The sequence below is a fragment of the Anthonomus grandis genome, chromosome 22 (assembly GCF_022605725.1).
Source record: "Anthonomus grandis grandis chromosome 22, icAntGran1.3, whole genome shotgun sequence".
NCBI lineage: Eukaryota > Metazoa > Arthropoda > Insecta > Coleoptera > Curculionidae > Anthonomus > Anthonomus grandis.
In genome coordinates, this window is record NC_065567.1 from 24904808 (window position 1) to 24930797 (window position 25990).

A 25990-nucleotide genomic window follows, 5' to 3' on the forward strand; every position below is an offset into this window, starting at 1 on the left:
GAGCAGCAGTTTAGATGCGCGCGCGCAGATTTTCAATGTTTTGTATATCCAAAAGCAGAGTTCAAAAAATTTTAAAACGAATTTATGGGTTCCATCCGATCATGTGCAGCGCGTTCAGACTCTCGAATCAAGAGACTCTATGAAGCAAGAGTAGATTTTTGTCGTACGATGTTGAGAAGGATGCGAGATGGAAATTGGTTTAAAAATATCTTGTGGGACGACGAATCAACCTGCAGCAAAGATGGATTTTTGAATCTCCATAATTTACATAGCTGGTAATTGGAAAATCCACATATTAATAGAGAAGATAAATGGCAATACCAATTTAAAATCAATTTGTGGACAGGGATTATTAATGGTGAAATTATAGGACCGTTTGAGTTGCCGCAAAATCTCAATGCTGAATATTATCTCCATTTTTTGCAAAATATTCTCCCCATCCTCTTGGAAAATGTTCCTTTAGACATTCGCAGAAATATGTGGCTGCAACACGACGGATGTCCTGCGCACTACGGTGTGCAAGTTAGAAATTTTTTAAATGAATCCTACCCTTACCGATGGATCGGACGTCTAGGACCTATACTGTGGCCCCCACGGTCACCTGACCTAAATCCTCTTGATTTTTTTTACTGGGGATGCCTCAAAGAAATTGTATACAGGAGACCCATACAAAACACTGAAAATCTGCGCGAGCGCATCCAAACTGCTGCTCAAGAGATAAATAGAGCTGGCCACGCTCAACGGATTAAGCGATCCTTTATAAAAAGGTGTAGGGCGTGTATAGCAGCAGGTGGTGGCCATTTTGAACACCTTTTGTAAAATTGCAAAACACAAATAAACCGAATTAATTTGCATCGAAAAAAAAACTTCTTCGGCATTAAAACAACCATTTTTTTTTTGAGGTTAACGAAAAATTCAAAAAGTTTTTGTTTTTAATACGGCATGGGATAAATAAGTTTTTACGCTAATGGGCACCAATATTATTCAAAATAATCATCCATCATTCCCAAAGAGACTTAAGTATATGAGTAAAGGGGATATTTAGTCAATAACGATACACGATGGTATAAACTTATTTTATTTTTATGTTAGTGTGAGTCAGTGTGTAGTTTTTTGTATTTATATATTATTATAGGTCTGATGATGCCCTAATGCGGCGAAACGCGTAACCTTTAAATAGACGCTTGATTATGAGACTTGGACTTTGAGTTTACTTTCTCCTCCCCTTTACCAATATTATTATTTTATTGCGTCATAAGACTTCAAATTTTTTGAAAAGAAAAAAAAAATCCAATATTGCCATTTCAAAAATTTTTCCTGTAAAAAATATTTGCATAATTGAAAAATTTCAATACGCATCATAAAGCGCATCTATCGGCAAATAATATCCAACCGAAGAAATTGTGATTTTTTGTCATTTAGTGACACACCATATAAAAACTGATTACAGGTAGGTATTTCTTAAAATTTCGCAAAAATCAAAATATCTCGAAAACCGTAACACTTTCGTTAGAGCTATGTTGGATTATTCTGATTGGAAATAGTCCAATCTATTAGGAGTTTTCATTTGGACCACTATTTACGGGACACCCTGTATACTTAAATGTGATAACAATTTTCTATACTTCAATTTTCATAGCCATACACCTTGCTTTTGAGAAATAAAATAGGGTTTTTCACGCTTTACTTAAGGTTATAGATTACTATAGATGTTTTTTTTCACGTATAATTTTTTTAAAAAGCATTTCTTTTTTAGGCAATTATTTTTTGCAAAAAAACTGTTTTTCATTAACCCTACCCTTACCCCCCCCACCCACCCCACACAACTTACCAGTAAAAAAATGTTTTCAAAAATCATTTTTTTCCAAAATAATACGTATTAATAACAGCTGGTTTCGTCGTCAATATCCGATGTAATAACATAGTTTTTTTATTTAAATTTGATATAATTATATATATGTATAATTATAAAAAATTAATACAAAGACAGTATTATTCGATTGGAAATTATGGACGAAAAACGGTGATATTTCAAAAGAATTTCTTACTGGGCAAATGTTTGGGGTGGGTGGGGGGGTAAGGGTTGTGTTGATGAAAAACAATGTTTTGCAGTAAAGTATATATTCAACATTTAATTTAATGACACTGTTTATTTAAATTTGATAGAATTTTATATATAAATATTTAGTAGAAAAACGGCGTTATTAGATTGTATCATATTGTCGAATATTTATGATTTTTCAGAAGAATTTCATTAAATATTTGAGGTGTAGCAATCCAGTTTAAAAACTAAATATGTAAATCCTGTGTCAATTTTTTTAAATGTCGAAATATTCTTCCTTTTTTAAACAGAATCATATATGATATACGTATATTCTACAGTTTAATAAATATACCTTGACATAATGCAATTGATAATAAATGTACCAATAGTTTTAATTTAAAAACTTCATTTTTGAACCTAGATAACGAAAAGTTCTATGTAACAAACCAAAAATTTAATTTTTGTCAAAATTTCGTAACTTATGTTACAAAAACTGAATTTTCACTTATATGTGATAACAATTTTTCATACTACACTTTTCATAGCGACACACCTTGGTTATAGATTTTTTTTTCACGTATAATTTTTTTAAAAAGCATGTCTTTTTTAGGCAATTATTTTCTGCAAAAAAACCATTTTTCATTAACCCTACCCTTACCCCCCCACCCACCCCACACAACTTACCAGTAAAACATTTTTTTAAAAAATCATTGTCTTCAAAAATAATACGCATGAATAACAGCTGGTTTCGTCGTTAATATCTAATCTAATAATATAGACTGTTTATTTAAATTTGATATAATAATAAATATATATGTATATTGATAAATATTTAATACAAAAACAGTGCTAACCTTATATGTAAATAAAATAATTTGTACTAGATGCTTTGTAAGTTTCCAATCTTGACATAATTAAAACAAATCATAAAATTAAGTTTATTCAAACATCTTTAACTTTCTCTCTAAACAAACTATCTACACTAAATACACTATCTACTTGAATTTTGCCACTTCCTTTTTTTCAGTGTACTAATAATATTTTCACATTTATATCCTCATCTAATTGTCAGGTATCTCGGACCTACTACTAATAATGCTATCCTTATCATTCAATTGTACCAAATAAACAGAAATAAAGTAACGTCAAAGAGAAGGTTCCTCCTTTCGCCATCTCCCTATAAAGTATCCAATACATTAAGTTAACATTACGTATGTCTCTTAATTTAAGAGCATCATCAGGACTTAAACTACTACTAACAGCAAAAAGTTGAATAAAATGTGGGTAACCTTAGTCAGGTTTATTTTCTTCGCCATAAAACCGTTTCCTTTCTTGCAGCTCCGACCTAATATAAGACCTCGTGGTTGCACTGGAGGAAGCTATTATTATTTAACGTCGCAGCGGTTTAGGAAAAATCTTTCGCATTTTACGCCATTTTTTCAAATAAAAATGTTTAGCTATTTATTCCATAAAGCTGGCAGAAATATTTAGTATTCATGGCAGGGGTGGAACGGCACCCGCTGATGCATTTCTGCTTTTAAATTCCGTGTCAACATCTTCTTGAATAATAGCACAATTCAGTTTTTATTGTTGAGGATTTATTTGTTGTCTTTTTTTTAAATGTTTAAAGAAAGTTGTTGGTAAAACATTCACCGTAAAAGGTTTGTGCCTCATAAACCTGCGTTCTTTCACGTTTCAGCTTGCGTTTTTAATCTTCAAAAAACCTCTTTGAAACAGGACGGTTGGATGCATATTTTACGCCACATATTTCACACTTAAACCTCGGAAAATAAAAGCTCTATTTATTAAAAAAACGGCTTACATGCATTACTTTAAAAATTTGCCCAATTTACAAAGAAAACCAATAAATTCCATTTAAGTGCACGTTCTTATGTTAAAAATGTCGGCTTCGCAATTTTATTTTTCGTGACTCCAAAGAGTTTCCTTTCGATCACACGAACGGCTCAAATTAATGCTTATATTCAATATTTTATATGCATGTGGCAAAAAACTTCCCCTTTATAAATGGATAATAAAATCCCGTTAATTTCTTTTAGTCGAAACATTCACGTTGCGTGGCTTTATCATAATTCCATAAAAATTATACAATTAGGGAGAACGAGCACGGCATTGCGGATTTAAAAACACTGACACAGTCAGGATCGTGGTATTTAATTTATTTTTGTTTTTGCTTATATATTTGGTTATATTTATCAAATAAATAAAATGTTTTATGATTGTGATTTTTCTTTATCTATATGTAAGTCCTATTTAATCAATAAATATCATTTTACCAAGCATACGAATAGGCATATAGCTCAAGCAACACACGATAGTTAAATAAATGTTTATTTTTGGTTTACACCAGATGTACATTTTTGGTTGAACTTTAAGTATAAATATCGGATAAAATGTCCGCGTGATATAAGTTGAGAAATTTAATATTATGTTCATGTTTTTAACAAGAAGGTTTATTACATGTTAATAATATAAAATTATTATTCCATAAAAGGTAAACGTTAAAGTAGGGTAAATTGTGTACTATTTTAAGACGTTTATTAAATGCGTTTAATGGATTAAGACTTTTTTTTTCATGACTTTACTACCAATATATTTTTTTTTAATTTGCAAAAAATTAATTTTTATTAATGGCGTCCATAACGTAAATATTGCTTAAAAAAAATTTACGCCACTGTATTTTTCTAAAATAAATTTTATTTTTTAAATCCTCGTTTGGTTTTGATTGAAGTTTTGAGAATTTGTTATCTTGAGTTTTTTTTATTTGTATAACTTATCTTATTTTTCACGTTAATGCATTTCTCATTTTTTCTAGATTCCTTTGTGTATGATATCAGAAAGTATATCGTATCCTACGCAGTGGCATATATGTGATATAGGGATAATTTTATCACATATTTGAAGTGTAGTGATCGAATTTAAAGACTAGCTATGTAAATCCCTTATCAAAATTTTTAAATGCCGAAATTTTCTCCCTTTTGTAAACTAAATCGTATATAATATACGTATATTCTACAGTTTAATAAATATACCGTAATCATATACGGTTGATAAATATACCAATAGTTTTAATTTTAAAACTGTATTTTTGAACCGAGATAATGAAGAGTTGTCTAAAACAAAAAAAAGACATTTTTTCAAAATTTAATGATTTATGTTAAAAAAACCAAATTTCCACTTATTTGCGATAAAAAAATGGCAAAACTACTGCAATTTTCATAGCGACATACCTTAATTTCGAGAAATAAAATAGGGTTTTTTCACGTTTTACTCGAAACCTTAAGGTTATGTGAGAAAAGTATACATGCAAAAACTCTATAGTTTTTTTATCACCTATAATTTTCTTAAAAAGCATTTTTTTTAGGCAAATATTTTCTGCAAAAAAACTGTTTTTCATTAACTCTACCCTTACCCCCCCCACCCACCCCACACAACTTACCAGTAAGAAATTGTTTTCAAAAATCATTGTTTTCCAAAATAATACCCATGAATAACCGCTGGTTTTATTATTAATATCTAATCTAATAACACAGATTGTCTAATTAAATTTGATATAATTATATATATTAATAAATATGTAATATAAAAACATTGCTATTAAATTGAATATAATAAACGAAAAACGGTGATTTTTCAAAAGAATTTATTATTGGGTAAAGGTTTGGGGTGGGTGGGGGGGGGGTAACGGTTGTATTGATAAAAAACTATGTGTTTGCATAAAATATATATTCAATAATTAATTTTTTAGTTAGGAAGGGAGTAATATTTTACTACTCTCTATCTATTTGAAATAGACTATATGAAAGACTATATAAATAATATTATTGGATTGGAACAAATGGACCTGTTTGATGGACCTAATAAATTTCGTAAATGAAATTTATTTAGATAATATTCGGTTAGGTAACTAACATTCGTTTACGAGCGTAAGTTACACTGAAGAGAGTAATAAAATATTACTCTCTACCTATTTGAAATAAAGTATAGAATTTGTATGTCTCATACATTTTCTTCATAAATAATTTAAACTATTTTTCGGTTAAAAATAAAGAAAAATTGTGCCGGAAAAATTCAATTTTCAGATCATTTAAATAAAAAGGGTTACATAGAAACAAATATTATTTTAAGTGTCTAGAATTTCATTTGCCTATAAATAATTTTTTTTAATCTTTTAGCTAATTCAAAAGCTTTAAATACGTCCGTTTTATTTAAATGTCTGTAATAGGGAAATAATAAGTCCCTGGAAGTAAAATTGTGAAAAACATTTGTTTTAAAATCCTTGATAAAATAATTAGGAATAAACTCTCAGCACTAGAAAATAAATATTACATTTTTATTGAAATTTAAATAAATAAAAAAATTATTCCAGGTTTTTGAGTTACTGGCAGGCACTTGATTTTTTAAAAAGTCCACTAAAGGGGTTTGATTATTATAAAAACTTACTCGAGGCACTTAAATTGATTAGAAGCTTAGCTAATAATTAACTAATTAATTAGGCGCTTGTAAGTAAGCCAAAATACACGAATAAACTTTTAATTAAGTTAAGAGTCTGGAATAAGTGTCTTAACCTAAATGCCTACAATAGACTTATATAAATAATATTATTGGATTGGAACAAATGGACCTGTTTGATGGACCTAATAAATTTCGTAAATGAAATTTATTTAGATAATATTCGGTTAGGTAACTAACATTCGTTTACGAGCGTAAGTTACACTGAAGAGAGTAATAAAATATTACTCTCTACCTATTTGAAATAAAGTATAGAATTTGTATGTCTCATACATTTTCTTCATAAATAATTTAAACTATTTTTCGGTTAAAAATAAAGAAAAATTGTGCCGGAAAAATTCAATTTTCAGATCATTTAAATAAAAAGGGTTACATAGAAACAAATATTATTTTTACAGAAAATCATTAGATTCTATTAAAAATATTATATTTGTTTGAGGTAGCAACAAAGCATTGTGATAATTAATATAATAATAATAATTGCGAAAACCTTATGGTTATGTGAGAAAAGTATACTTGCAAAGACTATAGTTTTTTATTACCTATAATTTTCTTAAAAAGCATTTTTTTCTGACAAATATTTTCTGCAAAAAAAACTGTTTTTCATTAACCCTACCCTTACCCCCCCACCCACCCCACACAACTTACCAGTAAGAAATTGTTTTCAGAAATCATTGTTTTCCAAAATAATTCCCATGAATAACCGCTGGTTTTATTATTAATATCTAATCTAATAACACAGTTTGTCTAATTAAATTTGATATAATTATATATATTAATAAATATGTAATATAAAAACAGTGCTATTAAATTGAATATAATAAACGAAAAACGGTGATTTTTCAAAAGAATTTATTACTGAGTAAAGGTTTGGGGTGGGTGGGGGGGGGTAACGGTTGTATTGATAAAAAACTAGGTGTTTGCATAAAATATATATTCAATAATTTACTATAATTTGAGTAATAATTTACTACTCTCTACCTATTTAAAATAGACTATATGAAAGACTATATAAATAATATTACTGAATTGGAACAAATGGACCTGTTTGATGGCCCTAATAACTTTCGTAAATGAAATTAATTTAAATAATATTCGCTTAGGTAACTAACACTCGTTTATGAGCGTAAGTTACACTCATTAAGAGAGTAATAAAATATTACTCTCTACCTATTTGAAATAAAGTATAGAATTTGTACGTCTCATACATTTTCTTCATAAATAATTTAAACTATTTTTTAGTTAAAAATAAAGAAAAACTGTGCCGAAAAAATGCAATTTTCAGATCATTTAAATAAAAAGGGTTACTTATAAACAAATATTATTTTTACACAACGTTAGATTCCATTAAAAATGTTATATTTGTTTGAGGTAGCACGAAAGCATTGTGATAATTATCATTATTTTGTAAATTAAAATGTGCCTTATTAAATAGCGTGGTTAATTAAAAATGTTTAATATTTGCTTTCAGGAAATTCAATTTTCTAGATTCCAAGAAACAACTTTTATAAAATTTCTCATTACATATTTCCTGAAACTGATTTCATTTTAAATATATAACTGCTGTCGACTTTATTTCCATTTTTTGTATTGCACAAACAAAACCGGAAGCTCTTTTATTAAAATTATTATTGCCCTTAGTCTATATTAGGTTACGCCTTGTACAGACACTTTTTTTCTTATTATGCTCCAAAAATCATTTTTACCCATAAATTTCCCAAACTAATTAGAGAATCTGTTTAAGGTGCAATCTGCACCAGCCGGTTTCTTTAGTGTACAGCAATAAATCGCTGTTACGAATAATAACTAAGAATTTTCAAATTAATTCCGTAAAAGCAGCAAGATGGATTTTCAATGATGGATCTTATGCACCACTTCTTTTGAATTATAATTTTTCCCCATCAATATCAACATCAGGGAAGTAGTAATTTCAATAATGCGAGGCGCTTATGTTGTACACAATAAGGCCCCAGGCATCTGTCAATAGCGGGTTATAGATTGCTATCTTAATTAGTTTTCATGTCGACTACATACCGCGGTTGCTATAGTTTATATTTATTACTTAAGTGACGAAAAATGTCTCTAAGCCAGGGTGATCCCAATTTGAAATTTTCGGAAATCCGGTTTCCTAAATTAGTCAATACCGTTTGGGTGTTGTAATGCGATTAGGGTGATTTAATCCTATATTCCCTTACCCGATTAATTCCCAAATTGGACAAAGGATACTTTGTGTCTATCACTAGGCTTGTTTGAATGGGATTTTAGTACAATATCGATATTTAGTAAAAACGGTTATGGATTAAAATTTAATTAAATTACAGCCCCTGTTAATAATAGGACTTAAAATAATTTTATAATTAGTCTTGAATATCATAATGTCACTTAATGAACATTTCCAAAAAAATAATTTATTGGAATTAGACCTTGGTAATGCTGAACTTAGTTCTGCTACAAAAGGGTTTGGAAACGAAATTGACGAATTGGGATTTACATATCTAGTTCTTAAAATCAATTACTACACCTTCAGAAAATCCAGGAATAAATTTTTAATAAATTCAAGATTTTGGAGTACGTGTCTTAACTCAAAGGCCTTAATCTTTTAATCCCTAAAGACATCTTAAGTGTCTAGAATTTAATTTTAAGTGCCTATAATTAAATAAAAATTTTGGAATCTTTTAATTAATCCAAGACCTTAATATAAGGGCATTTAATTTAAATGTGGGTCATAGGGAAATACTAACCGATTAAAATCCCTGGAAGTAAAATTTTGAAAGAATTGTTGTACGTCTTAATATGATTGGAAAAATAATTAAGAATGAACGCCCAGCACTAAAAATGAAATATTACATTTTTATTGGAATTTGAATGAATAAAACATTTATTCCAAGTTACTGGTAGGCACATGATTTTTAAAAAAGTTCATTAAAGGCACTTGATTATTATTAAAAACTTACTCCAGGCACTTAATTTGATTAGAAGTTTAGTCCAGGCTTTTGAATTAATCATTAATTAATTGAGCCAAAATCTAGAAATAAGTTTTTAATTCATTCAAGAGCCTGGAGTAAGTGTCTTGACTCAAATGCCTATAACAGACTAATCATTAAGCCCTCGAAGATATTTTAAGTGTCTAGAATTTCATTTGCCTATAAATACTTTTTTTTTATCTTTTAACTAATTCAAAAGCTTTCAATACGTGCGTTTTATTTAAATGTCTGTAATAGGGAATAATAATTAATTAAATTCCCTGGAAGTAAAATTGTGAAAAACATTCGCTTTAAAATCCTTGATAAAATAATTAGGAATAAACTCTCAGCACTAGAAAATAAATATTACATTTTTATTGAAATTTTAATAAATAAAAAAATTATTCCAGGTTTTTGAGTTACTGGCAGGCACTTGATTTTTTAAAAAGTCCACTAAAGGGATTTGATTATTATAAAAACTTACTCGAGGCACTTAAATTGATTAGAAGCTTAGCTAATAATTAACTAATTAATTAGGCGCTTGTAAGTAAGCCAAAATACCGGAATAAACTTTTAATTAAGTTAAGAGTCTGGAATAAGTGTCTTAACCTAAATGCCTACAATAGACTTATATATTCCTGAACAAATTTTAAACGTCTAGAATTACATTTTAGGTGCCTCTAAATAAATGAATATTTTGAAATATTTTAATTAATTCAAGCGCGTGGGATAAACGTCTTATTAACTACAGGTTTTTAATAGAAAGTCATCAAGTACCTTAAATCTCTGAAGTGAATAACTGAAAATCCGGAAATCACCTTTTTAATTCAAGGATTTAAAATAAGTGCGTTTTATTCCAATATCTGTAATAGGAGAACACTAACTTATTTAAGTTCCTGGAAGTAAAATTTTGAAAAAAATAGGAATTACCTTCTAGCACCAAATTATTATTGGCATTTGAACAAATAAAACATTTATTCCAGGCTTTTGAGTAACTTAAGGTAGGCACCTGATATTTATTAAAAACTTATTCGAGGCTCTTAATTTGATAAGGAGCTTAGCCCAGGTTTTTAAATTAATCATTAGTTAATTAGGTGCCTATAAGTAAGTCAAAATCCAGAAATAAACTTTTAATTAATTGAAGAGGCTGGATATGTCTTAAGACAAATACCTATAACAGACTAATCATTAAATCCTTTATTGAATCCTTTATCTTATTATTGAATAAATTTTAAGTGTCTTAAATTTTTTTTGGAATTTAAATAAATATTCCATTTATTCCAAGCTACTGGTAGGCACTTGATTATTATTAAAAACTTACTCCAGGTACTTAATTGATTAGGAGCTAGTCCAGGCTTTTGAATTATTAATTAATTAAGTGCTTATAAATAAGCCAATAATCCAGGAATAAACTTTTAATTAATTCAAGAGCCTGAAGTATGTGTCTTGACTCAAATGCCTACAATAGACTAATCTTTTAATCCCTGAAGAAATTTTAAGTATCTAGAATTTCATATGAAGTGTCTATGAATAAATGAAAATTTTGGATTCTTTTAATTAATTCAAGAGCTTGAAATGAAGTCAAGGTTTTTGAATTAATTATTAATTAATTAGGCGCTTATAAGTAAGCCAAAATCCAGGAATAAAATTTTAATTAATTCAAGGGCCTGAAGTAGGTAGGTACCTTAACTGAAATGCCTATAATAGACTAATCATTAAGTGTCTAGAATCTCATATTAAGTGCCTATGAATAAATGAAAATTTTGGAATCTTTTATTTAATTCAAGAGCTTGACATGAAGTTAAGGTATTTGAATTAATTATTAATTAATTAGGCGCTTATAAGTAAGCCAAAATTCAGAAATAAACTTTTAATTAATTCAAGGGCCTGAAGTAGGTAGGTATCTTAACTGAAATGCCTATAATAAACTAATCATTAGATCCCTGAAGAAATTTTAAGTGTCTAGAATTTCATATTAAGTGCCTATGAATAAGTTAAAATTTAGAAATCTTGTAATTAATTCAAGAGCTTAAAATGAAGTCAAGGTTTTTGAATTATTAATTAATTAAGTGCTTATAAATAAGCCAATAATCCAGGAATAAACTTTTAAATAATTTAAGAGCCTGAAATAGGTAGGTATCTTAACTGAAATGCCTATAATAGACTAATCATTATGTGTCTAGAATCTCATATTAAGTGCCTATGAATAAATTAAAATTTTGGATTCTCTTAATTAATTCAAAAGCTTGAAATGAAGTCAAGGTTTTTGAATTATTCTTTAATTAATTAATTAGGTGCTTACAAGTAAGCCAAAATCCAGGAATAAAATTTTTATTAATTTAAGGGCCTGAAGTAGGTAGGTATCTTAACTCAAATGCCTATAATAGACTAATCATTGGATCCCTGAAGAAATTTTAAGTGTCTAGAATTTCATATTAAGTGCCTATGAATAAATTAAAATTTTGAAAGCTTTTAATTAATTCAAGTGTCTAGAATAAGTGTCTTAACTTAAATGTTTATAATAGACAATACTTAAGTCCCTGAAGAAATTTAAATTTAAATGTCTAGAGTTTTATCCCTAAAGTGACCCCTATAAGTCCCTATAAATGACTGAAAATCCTAAAGCTTGGAATGAGTGTATTATTTATGTAAATACCTGTAGTAGGACAATATGAATTCACTTAAGTCCGTGAAAGTAAAATTGAGAGAAAAGTGATTTTACGTTGCTAAAGTTTCTTAAAAATTTATTTAAAATAGGTTGAAAAAAAAACGTGTTATTTAAAATACTCTCTATTGTAACTACTAAACCTAATATTCAAGGATCAAATTCAATTATATTTAATTAAAAATGGACAGTAAGGCACACATGTTTATTTAAATAAATATTGACATTTGAATTTGTAACATGACATCTGAATAGTAACAATAAGATAGAACTAATATAGAGAACATGATATTGAAGCTAGAAAGGGGTCAAATAGGTAAGTATTTTTAAATTTTTTATTATATGTTTCAATTTTTTTTATTTACTCGTTATTTATCCCTCATCAAATATTTGAATTACCTAAAATTACGTATTGATTCCTCTAAATTTAATACTAAAATTTGGTATTACATTAAAGAAATAAAGTGTTATTTTAACTTGATAACTATTAAATAAATATGCCATTAATTTAAATATATGGCATTTAATTATCATTTTTCACATATTTACTTGGACACCAAAAAAAAAAATAGAGGTATTTAAATATAAATATATGATTAACCCAAGGAAATTAGTTTTTTTCTAACTTACACTTCACAACAACTCTGTATAAAGCCTTAAAATAATAATTTAGCCTACACAACATTTTCCATTAAAATGAGCAGCCTATTGACTTAATAGGGCTAACTAAATCCCCAAATCCTTCCCTATCAATAGACGCGAACGATATAGGGGAGCTTTTGCCTAATTGGCTTTAATATCTTACTGTGAGAACTGATGCTTTATATCCTTGAACCAGGGGGAACTTGTACAATAAAAACATCATTTCACTTATCTTGCCATTAAAAATGTAACGGATCTACGTCAAACACTAACCCACGTCCATTTAACACGCAGGTTAAGCCTATTTTGGTTATTTTGTATTTAATAGTGACAACCCTAATAACATTTAAGCGAGTGAGATTAGAACGGGTATATTTGAACAATATATTAACCCGTTTCCTACACCGAATGGCTTTATAATCTCGGGTCAGTTGTATTTTAGAAACATTGTGTTATTTGGACACGATTTTTTTCGATCTAGGGCTATTTTGCGAATTATCACACACTCCAGGCTTGATTGTATACATTTCACTAGTTGTAGAAGTTTTACCTGCATTTATTTAGAAACTGTTTTTGAAAGCATACACGACATGTGCTAAATTACTTTCGGAAAGTTGTTGTGGCTACATAAAATCATGTCCAGGTCTCCGGAGTGGTTATTTTAATCATACTCTTTAATCACTCTATTTTGTATTATTTAAAAAATTATAAAATAATTTATTCAGTTAAAAATGCAAGTTTCTACCCAGGGGCGCTTAGGAGCTGCATAATGAATTTAATAAAAGGTGAAAATCGTGATGGTGGCCTTTAAGAGTTTTTTTTTTGTTTTTCTTTGGTAATTTTGCATTGAAAGCAATTTAAAAAACCTCATTTGCAATACTTATTTTCTTCGTTTTTAATTTTAAAGTAAGATGAGGAAAATGAGTTTTAACAGACAGGCGTAACTGAAAAGAGCTTATTTTAGCCAATTTCTTTGCTAAAACAAGTTGAAAATTACCAAGATATTTTTTTTATTAGTTTATATATTAGAGGTTTTTATGTAATTATGAAATTAGATAGTATAATTAAACAATATGGTATGATTCAAATGAACCATATTATTTAAATTAATGGCCCAAATATTAAATATCTATTATAGAATCTTATGTCAAAGAATAGTAAAATAAATATAATGTTGTTATTATATTATATTATTTTTCTAAAGTAACAATGCGATGTTATTGTATTAAAATTATTACTTTAAATTTCTAATTAAAAGTGATTTTAATTTAATTTATTATCTTTGATTTATTGAATAAATAACATAAAATAACAAAAGTTGTCGCTGCATAGAAAAATTGTCTTTTATACAGGGTGTTCCTTAAAGACGCGCTAATATTTAAAGGAGTGATGCCTGGACCCATTTTAAGAAAAAAAGTTTCCATAAACATATGTCCTAAACATCTTAATTTTTAAGATACAGGGTGTTAAAGTTTTAAAAAAAAAAACAGTTTTTTAATAATAACTTAAACAGTATTAAAGACATTTCTTATGAAATTTGATACATATATTCTATGCATCAATACGTATTTTTTGATGTGCAAAAAAATATTTTCTGTACCAGTGGCGTCCCTATAAGTCTTCTATTGAATATTTTTAGTAAAAAAAATACTATGCCATTGCTTTTTCTTAAAATAAAAATTATTTTTAAAATCCCCAATCACTTTTTAGCAAATTTGATCTCCTGATTTTTTTTGTCTGATGCATGGTTTTTGCTTAAAAAAATAAAAACAATTTTACTTCCCTAAAAAGTTAAACTAAAAAAAACCAAAATATCAAATTTGTTAAAAAGTGATTGAGGATTTTAAAAAAAAATATTTAAAAAAAAAGCAGTGGTGTAGTATTTTTTTCACTAAAAATATTCAATAGAAGATCTGTAGGGACGCCACTGGCAGAGAAAATATTTTTTTTTACACATCAAAAAATGCCATATTGTTGTTATAAAAATTGCCGTTAAAAATTATTGTTTAAGTTACTATTTAAACACTTATTTTTTTTGCAAATTTGAACACCCTGTATCTCAAAAGTTAAGACGTTTAGGACATATGTTCATAGGAACTTTTTTCTTAAAATGGGTCCAGGAATCACCCCCTTAGCACGTCTTTAAGAAACACCCTGTATATACAAAAAATATTATTTTTTTAAGGTAAAAAAATGGTTCATCCAAGTACTTTTTTTAGTTTTTTATAAATTTCTTACATTTTTTCAATTTCTACTATATTTACCTTTTCTTTCATAATACTCATCAACAGACATGAATTCAATTTATAACCATTCCTTATTATGCTTTAAAATGAGATTATTACGTAAACATGAAATATGAATCTTTTTCGCAATTTTCTATACCTTCTTTTGATCTCTCTATTTCCCTCTAAAACATTTGAACGCGTTATGTTTTCTTCACTCCCTTGGCACAACTACGTTATAAAACTCTAAAAAAATATTATAAAACAATTTTAATCGGCTCATCGACTCAAACCAACCCCATATTGATGATGATAATTGCCTCGAAAATTCCGATTTAATTTCAGTGAAAACTCATTTTAATTTAATGATTTTGGGAAAAAACCACCAATAAAAATCCAATTAAATTATAAGCTACTTAGCGAAACACAACAAAAAATAATAACTAATAACATTTGCACTCATTAGATAAAAATTCCAATAAAAATGCTATTTATTGACAAATAATTGATGTTCCTTCAGTCTGTATAACACGAATTCGAGATTGTCCAAACTTTATCAGTAAGCATTAATAAATAATAAGCTGCTCAAAATGTAAGGGGTTACAACATATTTTAAATATTAACTTTCTTTATTTACAAGTGTTTTTTCTTTATCAAACAGCCTTAAAATAATTTCAAGTAAAAAAATATACAAGCATTCTATTTTCAAATTCAACGATGTGTACGTACATAGCGTTATTTTAGATGGATTTTATTATTATAAAAAAAAAACCATCAATGAAATCCCGATTCGTGATCATTTTATCAATAAAAGTTTCCGAAATTGAACACTCAAATATAAAACGCCTCGACTTTTGCCCTATCGGAATTAAGCATATTTGAATAATGGATTTCGAAATTTTCGAAGTTTTCCCACTAGCCGTAAACCAGACCATTTTCGTTAGATTTGTGAATTGAGTCTAGCCGAGTTGTTCTCCTGTGTAATATTTTAGGGAACATGTGCGGTGTTTCAATTTAAATTCTTAACAAAAAAAAAAAAAAAAAAAAAAGAAAAAGCGACTCAAACCGAAGCGGAACGGTTTTAATTTTACCTGTAATTGAATACTCGGTTAATATCGTATTAAATTTGACTATTTGTATTAAATTGATTATCTCATTGACGAGCGACGGCTTGCATCACCCCACTATTTAATACCACATAGGGAATTTATAGCAGAATGTGTCGAAAATAAATCACAGAGGATTAGCAGATTGTATATGATCAGTAGAACACGGAGGTTTTTTTTACGGTTTTATGCTTATTTAGGGCGCTTATTTTCAACAATTTTTTTTATGAAACGCTAAAAAGTTTGTTTATAATATTTTTTAATCATAAAAATCCTCAATTTTAAAGGTCGATATCTCGGCTTTTATGGACACTATCGAGAAAACTCTATCGCACTTTAAAGGCCATTTTTAGGCTCAAAAACGGCGTCGAAAAATGTATACCCCCCGAAAAATTACAAACCTCAAATTTTGGAGGTCGATATCTCGGCTTCTGTGGCCAATATCGGGAAAATTCCAACGGTTTTGTCTTAGTTTCGTCCTTCTAAATTCAACGAAACCATCCGCAAGGTCGTAGCTTTTACGATAGCCGAGATACGGCATTTTTGATGCCCATTTTTGGCCTCAAAAACGAGGACGAAAAAATACTCGATTTATTAGTTCTGCTCGGATTCCCTTATAACCCGGTATTTTCGTGATTTACTTGATGAGAACAATCCGCTGGTAGAGTTAATTCGAATTCGAAAAAAAACATTTTTTTCTGAAAAAAATCCAAACGGGGGGGTATACCCAAAAAATGAAAAAACCCAAATTTTGAAGGCCGATATCTCGGCTTCTGTGGGAGCTATTGGGAAAATTTCAACGGTTTTGTCTTAGTTTGGTCCTTCTGAATTCAACAACACTATTCATAAGGTTCTAGCTCTTTTACTAATTGAGATCTCGCATTTTTGTGGCCCATTTTTGGGCTCAAAAACGGGGTCGAAAATTGACTTTTTTCCGAATTTTCAAAGTGCTATAATTCCACTTGTTCTGGTCGAATTCCGTTATAATCCGGTGTTTTCGTAATGTAGGTGATGGGAATAAGCCGCTGATAGGGGTTTCTAAAGCGATTTTCGAGTTTAAAGAAAATCGATTTTTTCGCATTTTCAAAGTGCTATAACTCCCTTAGTTTTTCTCGAAACTCATTATAACCCGGTGTTTTCGTGTTGTAGGTGATGGGAACAAGCCGCTGGTATAGTTAGTTCAAATTCGAAAAAAATCAATTTTCGGTGAAAAATTCGATACGGGGGGGTATACCCTTAAAATGAAAAATCTCTATATTTGGAGGTCCATATCTCGGCTTCTATGGGTCCTATCGGGAAAATTCCAACGGTTTTGACTTAGTTTCGTCCTTCTGAATCCAATGAGATTATCCGCAAGGTCGTAGCTCCCGTATTAGCTGAGATCTCGCTTTTTTAGGACCCATTTTTGGGCTCAAAAACGGGGTGAAAAAATTGACTTTTTTCCGAATTTTCAAAGTGCTATAATTCCACTTGTTCTGGTCGAATCCTGTTGTAACCCAGTATTTTCGTGATTGAGATGGTTTTTTAAAGTAATATTTAAAATTTGAGCGTTTTAGGGACTTAAATTTTTAAAAAGCAAACAATTTGTTATACCTTGGTTTTTTAACCAAAAAAGCCGCAAAATTATTTTTTTTCTTGAAAACCGCTGAAGATACGTATAAGAAAGTATAAATAAAAAAGACTCAAAATGAAGCAGGGAATCAAAATATCGAAAAATATTTAGGGTGTTCCATTTAAAAAACCAAAAGTGTTGCCATTTTTCTATATAAGCGGCAACGCTGCAGTGCTGAAAATATTTTATACTTATAGAGTATTGTCTGTTACTATAGTTACCAAGTTTTCAGAAAAATCCTACGTTCCGTTTTCCATATACAGCTAACGTACCATTGGTCGTCAATCATCCTGTATAATAAACTCTCATACACACTAAGCGGCGAAATACAACGTTGCCGCATCATACACTCATTTAATATAAAACTATTAAAAACCCACAAGAAATACCGTGAAAAATAATTGGATTATTGAAGAATGCGGTTCTATTGGCAACGTTATCGCCGGTTTCACGGTTTACAGCAAATAATTCTCGGCAAATCCTTAAACGGGGGTCCGAGCCAATTTGAAATAATCGAAATATCTAAAATATGCCCGGCACTTTCGCCAACTCGTTTACGATTATTTTAAATAGCATCTTAGATGCGGTTTTGTCGCGTTGAAATATACGCCTTCGCCAATCTATTAGCATTATTATTTCAAATTATTGTTCCAGATATAATTATGTAGGTTTAAGATTTTTGCTTGATGATGACGAGTCACTCGCCTGGAATGTATGTGCGATATGTGATTTTATTTAGTTATTTAATGTAAATAGTAACTTTGTGTGTGTTTAGTGCGTATTTGGACGGACGGTTTTGTTTGTTTTATTCGCGGGGACTTTTGCGTTGTAGTAGGAGAAATACGGTGTCTTTGTGATTTACTTTTACGGACAGGTTTAAGTTAGTTGGGTTTAATTATAGTTTATTTATTAGTACAGAGGCTGTATAAATAATATCTTGAATTAAAAGGTTTGTAATGCTATTATAGGCTTTAGGAAATAACATTTTAAAAAGCAAATGCGTTTTCTTAATCATTAATTACTTAAAAATATATAATAAATATATATCTAACGATAATAATTTATGATGTGTTGCTTGGGCTTAAATCCCTGCAAAAAATACGTCAAATATATAAAAAAATATGTCGATATTCTGGAAAACATAGATTTTCATTTTTTATCAGCTTGTATTAATTTCTTTCACATATATTGGTTCTGGTAATTTTAAATATTTGGTCACTGGATATAATTTTGGATATTTGGAAACCTAAGCAAGTAGAAAATCAGCTTTTATCCTTTATCGTAGGTATTTTTTTGTCTTTTTTTCTGTGAAAAAAATATACGGCAAATGCCTGAATTAATAAGATTTTATTTAATTTTCCGAAAAATATGGACTTTTTTTTTAATATATTATAGAAGTTGTTGGACATTTTGAGGAATTTAAGAAAACATAATAATATTTTATGAATATTTTATAATCAATTTAAGAAATTATAAATCATCCTCGGAAATTAAATAATTTCTTTGTTAGAAATTGTGCACGAATTCGTAGTTATAGATAGGTTCCACACAAATTAAAAGAAAAAACATTGAAATTTTAAGGTTATTAGTAAAAAATTATGCAAACATCGAATTTTTGTTGAATTCGCATAGAATTTATTGAAATTTTCTTAAGTATTAAGAAATTTCCTTAGAAAACTAACAAAAGAATTTTCATAGTTTTTTCTCGTGAAAACATTGTTGGAAATGCATGGAATTTTTTAACTTTATGAAACTTTAGGACAATTTAGAAACTGAACGAATTTCATAGTATTAGTAAATAATTATGTTAGAGCCACACTTTGATAAATTTCAATTGGAATTCTATGAAATATTAAGAAATGTCATTAATTTGCAGTTCATTTAAAAAATTGCAAAACATCCCTGGAATTTTTATTTAAATTTAAAAAAATACTTGAATTCTAAACGAACAAGAATTATGGTCGAATATACACTGGTAGCCAACTACTTATTTTTCAAATTTGTTTATATCACGGTTTAGGAAATGATAAATTAGGTGGGACAGTACCTGATTAAAAAATAACGGAGCCTATTGTAATGTTCAATTATATTTAAACTATTTATTCGTAATACCCAATTTTATTAAAAAAAGATTAAAAAAGTAAACAATTTTCAAGTGGCTAAAATTAAATTGACAAATTCAAAGCTTACTAAAATAAAAATAAATATAGAAAATTTTAAGGGTTTTATTTAATATTGCGTTGCATTGTTGCATAGCCCCTATTTCTTCTCATCTACCCTTGCGATCTACTTGATGAGAACAATCCGCTGGTATAGTTAGTTCGAATTCGAAAAAAAAAAAATTTTCTTGAAAAAAAATCCAAACGGGGGGTGTACCCGAAAAATGAAAAAACCCAAACTTTGAAGGCCGATATCTCGGCTTCTATAAGAGCTATCGGGAAAACTCCAACGGTTTTGACTTAGTTTCGCCCTTCTGAATCCAACGAGACCATCCGCAAGGTCGTAGCTCCAATATTAGCTGAGATCTCGCATTTTTGTAGCCCATTTTTGGGCTCAAAAACGGGGTCGAAAACTGACTTTTTTCCGATTTTTCAAAGTGCTATAATTCCACTTGTTCTGGTCAAATTCCGTTATAACCCGGTGTTTTCGTAATGTAGGTGATGGGAATAAGCCGCTGATAGGGGTTTCTATAGCTATTTTCGGGTTTAAAGAAAATCGATTTTTCGCATTTTCAAAGTGCTATAACTCCCTTAGTTTTTCTCGAATCTCATTATAACCCGGTGTTTTCGTGTTGTAGGTGATGGGAACAAGCCGCTGGTAAAGTTAGTTCAAATTCGAAAAAAATCAATTTTTGGTGAAAAATTCGATACGGGGGGGGTATACCCTTAAAATGAAAAATCCCTAACTTTGGAGGTCCATATCTCGGCTTCTATGGGTCCTATTTGGAAAATTCCAACGGTTTTGACTTAGTTTCGTCCTTCTGAATCCAACGAGACCATCCGCAAGGTCGTAGCTCCCATATTAGCTGAGATCTCGCATTTTTGTAGCCCATTTTTGGGCTCAAAAACGGGGGTCGAAAACTGACTTTTTTTCGATTTTTCAAAGTGCTATAATTCCACTTGTTCTGGTCAAATTCCGTTATAACCCGGTGTTTTCGTAATGTAAGTGATGGGAATAAGCCGCTGATAGGGGTTTCTATAGCTATTTTCGGGTTTAATGAAAATCGATTTTTCGCATTTTCAAAGTGCTATACCTCCCTTAGTTTTTCTCGAAACTCATTATAACCCGGTGTTTTCGTGTTGTAGGTGATGGGAACAAGCCGCTGGTAAAGTTAGTTCAAATTCGAAAAAAATCAATTTTTGGTGAAAAATTCGATACGGGGGGGTATACCCTTAAAATGAAAAATCCCTAACTTTGGAGGTCCATATCTCGGCTTCTATGGGTCCTATTTGGAAAATTCCAACGGTTTTGAGTTAGTTTCGTCCTTCTGAATCCAACGAGACCATCCGCAAGGTCGTAGCTCCCATATTAGCTGAGATCTCGTATTTTTGTAGCCCATTTTTGGGCTCAAAAACGGGGTCGAAAACTGACTTTTTTCCGATTTTTCAAAGTGCTATAATTCCACTTGTTCTGGTCAAATTCCGTTATAACCCGGTGTTTTCGTAATGTAGGTGATGGGAATAAGCCGCTGATAGGGGTTTCTATAGCTATTTTCGGGTTTAAAGAAAATCGATTTTTCGCATTTTCAAAGTGCTATAACTCCCTTAGTTTTTCTCGAAACTCATTATAACCCGGTGTTTTCGTGTTGTAGGTGATGGGAACAAGCCGCTGGTAAAGTTAGTTCAAATTCGAAAAAAATCAATTTTTGGTGAAAAATTCGATACGGGGGGGTATACCCTTAAAATGAAAAATCCCTAACTTTGGAGGTCCATATCTCGGCTTCTATGGGTCCTATTTGGAAAATTCCAACGGTTTTGACTTAGTTTCGTCCTTCTGAATCCAACGAGACCATCCGCAAGGTCGTAGCTCCCATATTAGCTGAGATCTCGCATTTTTGTAGCCCATTTTTGGGCTCAAAAACGGGGTCGAAAACTGACTTTTTTTCGATTTTTCAAAGTGCTATAATTCCACTTGTTCTGGTCAAATTCCGTTATAACCCGGTGTTTTCGTAATGTAAGTGATGGGAATAAGCCGCTGATAGGGGTTTCTATAGCTATTTTCGGGTTTAATGAAAATCGATTTTTCGCATTTTCAAAGTGCTATACCTCCCTTAGTTTTTCTCAAAACTCATTATAACCCGGTGTTTTCGTGTTGTAGGTGATGGGAACAAGCCGCTGGTATAGTTAGTTCAAATTCGAAAAAAATCAATTTTTGGTGAAAAATTCGATACGGGGGGGTATACCCTTAAAATGAAAAATCCCTAACTTTGGAGGTCCATATCTCGGCTTCTATGGGTCCTATTTGGAAAATTCCAACGGTTTTGACTTAGTTTCGTCCTTCTGAATCCAACGAGACCATCCGCCAGGTCGTAGCTCCCATATTAGCTGAGATCTCGCATTTTTGTAGCCCATTTTTGGGCTCAAAAACGGGGTCGAAAACTGACTTTTTTTCGATTTTTCAAAGTGCTATAATTCCACTTGTTCTGGTCAAATTCCGTTATAACCCGGTGTTTTCGTAATGTAGGTGATGGGAATAAGCCGCTGATAGGGGTTTCTATAGCTATTTTCGGGTTTAAAGAAAATCGATTTTTCGCATTTTCAAAGTGCTATAACTCCCTTAGTTTTTCTCGAAACTCATTATAACCCGGTGTTTTCGTGTTGTAGGTGATGGGAACAAGCCGCTGGTATAGTTAGTTCAAATTCGAAAAAAATCAATTTTTGGTGAAAAATTCGATACGGGGGGGTATACCCTTAAAATGAAAAATCCCTAACTTTGGAGGTCCATATCTCGGCTTCTATGGGTCCTATTTGGAAAATTCCAACGGTTTTGACTTAGTTTCGTCCTTCTGAATCCAACGAGACCATCCGCCAGGTCGTAGCTCCCATATTAGCTGAGATCTCGCATTTTTGTAGCCCATTTTTGGGCTCAAAAACGGGGTCGAAAACTGACTTTTTTTCGATTTTTCAAAGTGCTATAATTCCACTTGTTCTGGTCAAATTCCGTTATAACCCGGTGTTTTCGTAATGTAGGTGATGGGAATAAGCCGCTGATAGGGGTTTCTATAGCTATTTTCGGGTTTAAAGAAAATCGATTTTTCGCATTTTCAAAGTGCTATAACTCCCTTAGTTTTTCTCGAAACTCATTATAACCCGGTGTTTTCGTGTTGTAGGTGATGGGAACAAGCCGCTGGTATAGTTAGTTCAAATTCGAAAAAAATCAATTTTTGGTGAAAAATTCGATACGGGGGGGTATACCCTTAAAATGAAAAATCCCTAACTTTGGAGGTCCATATCTCGGCTTCTATAAGTCCTATTTGGAAAATTCCAACGGTTTTGACTTAGTTTCGTCCTTCTGAATCCAACGAGACCATCCGCAAGGTCGTAGCTCCCATATTAGCTGAGATCTCGTATTTTTGTAGCCCATTTTTGGGCTCAAAACGGGGTCGAAATCTGACTTTTTTCCGATTTTTCAAAGTGCTATAATTCCACTTGTTCTGGTCAAATTCCGTTATAACCCGGTGTTTTCGTAATGTAGGTGATGGGAATAAGCCGCTGATAGGGGTTTCTATAGCTATTTTCGGGTTTAAAGAAAATCGATTTTTCGCATTTTCAAAGTGCTTTAACTCCCTTAGTTTTTCTCGAAACTCATTATAACCCGGTGTTTTCGTGTTGTAGGTGATGGGAACAAGCCGCTGGTATAGTTAGTTCAAATTCGAAAAAAATCAATTTTTGGTGAAAAATTCGATACGGGGGGTATACCCTTAAAATGAAAAATCCCTAACTTTGGAGGTCCATATCTCGGCTTCTATGGGTCCTATTTGGAAAATTCCAACGGTTTTAACTTAGTTTCGTCCTTCTGAATCCAACGAGACCATCCGCAAGGTCGTAGCTCCCATATTAGCTGAGATCTCGTATTTTTGTAGCCCATTTTTGGGCTCAAAAACGGGGTCGAAAACTGACTTTTTTCCGATTTTTCAAAGTGCTATAATTCCACTTGTTCTGGTCAAATTCCGTTATAACCCGGTGTTTTCGTAATGTAGGTGATGGGAATAAGCCGCTGATAGGGGTTTCTATAGCTATTTTCGGGTTTAAAGAAAATCGATTTTTCGCATTTTCAAAGTTCTATAACTCCCTTAGTTTTTCTCGAAACTCATTATAACCCGGTGTTTTCGTGTTGTAGGTGATGGGAACAAGCCGCTGGTAAAGTTAGTTCAAATTCGAAAAAAATCAATTTTTGGTGAAAAATTCGATACGGGGGGGTATACCCTTAAAATGAAAAATCCCTAACTTTGGAGGTCCATATCTCGGCTTCTATGGGTCCTATTTGGAAAATTCCAACGGTTTTGACTTAGTTTCGTCCTTCTGAATCCAACGAGACCATCCGCAAGGTCGTAGCTCCCATATTAGCTGAGATCTCGCATTTTTGTAGCCCATTTTTGGGCTCAAAAACGGGGTCGAAAACTGACTTTTTTTCGATTTTTCAAAGTGCTATAATTCCACTTGTTCTGGTCAAATTCCGTTATAACCCGGTGTTTTCGTAATGTAGGTGATGGGAACAGGCCGCTGGTATAGTTAGTTCAAATTCGAAAAAAATCAATTTTTGGTGAAAAATTCGATACGGGGGGGTATACCCTTAAAATGAAAAATCCCTAACTTTGGAGGTCCATATCTCGGCTTCTATGGGTCCTATTTGGAAAATTCCAACGGTTTTGACTTAGTTTCGTCCTTCTGAATCCAACGAGACCATCCGCAAGGTCGTAGCTCCCATATTAGCTGAGATCTCGTATTTTTGTAGCCCATTTTTGGGCTCAAAACGGGGTCGAAAACTGACTTTTTTCCGATTTTTCAAAGTGCTATAATTCCACTTGTTCTGGTCAAATTCCGTTATAACCCGGTGTTTTCGTAATGTAGGTGATGGGAATAAGCCGCTGATAGGGGTTTCTATAGCTATTTTCGGGTTTAAAGAAAATCGATTTTTCGCATTTTCAAAGTGCTATAACTCCCTTAGTTTTTCTCGAAACTCATTATAACCCGGTGTTTTCGTGTTGTAGGTGATGGGAACAAGCCGCTGGTATAGTTAGTTCAAATTCGAAAAAAATCAATTTTTGGTGAAAAATTCGATACGGGGGGGTATACCCTTAAAATGAAAAATCCCTAACTTTGGAGGTCCATATCTCGGCTTCTATGGGTCCTATTTGGAAAATTCCAACGGTTTTAACTTAGTTTCGTCCTTCTGAATCCAACGAGACCATCCGCAAGGTCGTAGCTCCCATATTAGCTGAGATCTCGTATTTTTGTAGCCCATTTTTGGGCTCAAAAACGGGGTCGAAAACTGACTTTTTTCCGATTTTTCAAAGTGCTATAATTCCACTTGTTCTGGTCAAATTCCGTTATAACCCGGTGTTTTCGTAATGTAGGTGATGGGAATAAGCCGCTGATAGGGGTTTCTATAGCTATTTTCGGGTTTAAAGAAAATCGATTTTTCGCATTTTCAAAGTTCTATAACTCCCTTAGTTTTTCTCGAAACTCATTATAACCCGGTGTTTTCGTGTTGTAGGTGATGGGAACAAGCCGCTGGTAAAGTTAGTTCAAATTCGAAAAAAATCAATTTTTGGTGAAAAATTCGATACGGGGGGGTATACCCTTAAAATGAAAAATCCCTAACTTTGGAGGTCCATATCTCGGCTTCTATGGGTCCTATTTGGAAAATTCCAACGGTTTTGACTTAGTTTCGTCCTTCTGAATCCAACGAAACCATCCGCAAGGTCGTAGCTCCCATATTAGCTGAGATCTCGCATTTTTGTAGCCCATTTTTGGGCTCAAAAACGGGGTCGAAAACTGACTTTTTTTCGATTTTTCAAAGTGCTATAATTCCACTTGTTCTGGTCAAATTCCGTTATAACCCGGTGTTTTCGTAATGTAGGTGATGGGAACAGGCCGCTGGTATAGTTAGTTCAAATTCGAAAAAAATCAATTTTTGGTGAAAAATTCGATACGGGGGGGTATACCCTTAAAATGAAAAATCCCTAACTTTGGAGGTCCAT

At 31.2% G+C, this 25990-nt stretch overlaps 1 protein-coding gene and 1 long non-coding RNA gene across 2 annotated transcripts in view; one reads left to right on the plus strand and one right to left on the minus strand.

Moving 5' to 3' along the window:
- The window catches only part of LOC126748682 (probable G-protein coupled receptor 158), a 288292-nt gene that overhangs the window by 209369 nt on the left and 52933 nt on the right, over nucleotides 1–25990 (minus strand). The gene's annotated exons all lie outside the window — the stretch shown is intronic.
- Nucleotides 21362–23779, plus strand: LOC126748683 (uncharacterized). Its single transcript, XR_007664799.1, has 3 exons — nucleotides 21362–21598; nucleotides 22105–23231; nucleotides 23736–23779. It is a non-coding gene; the product is annotated as an uncharacterized LOC126748683 (long non-coding RNA).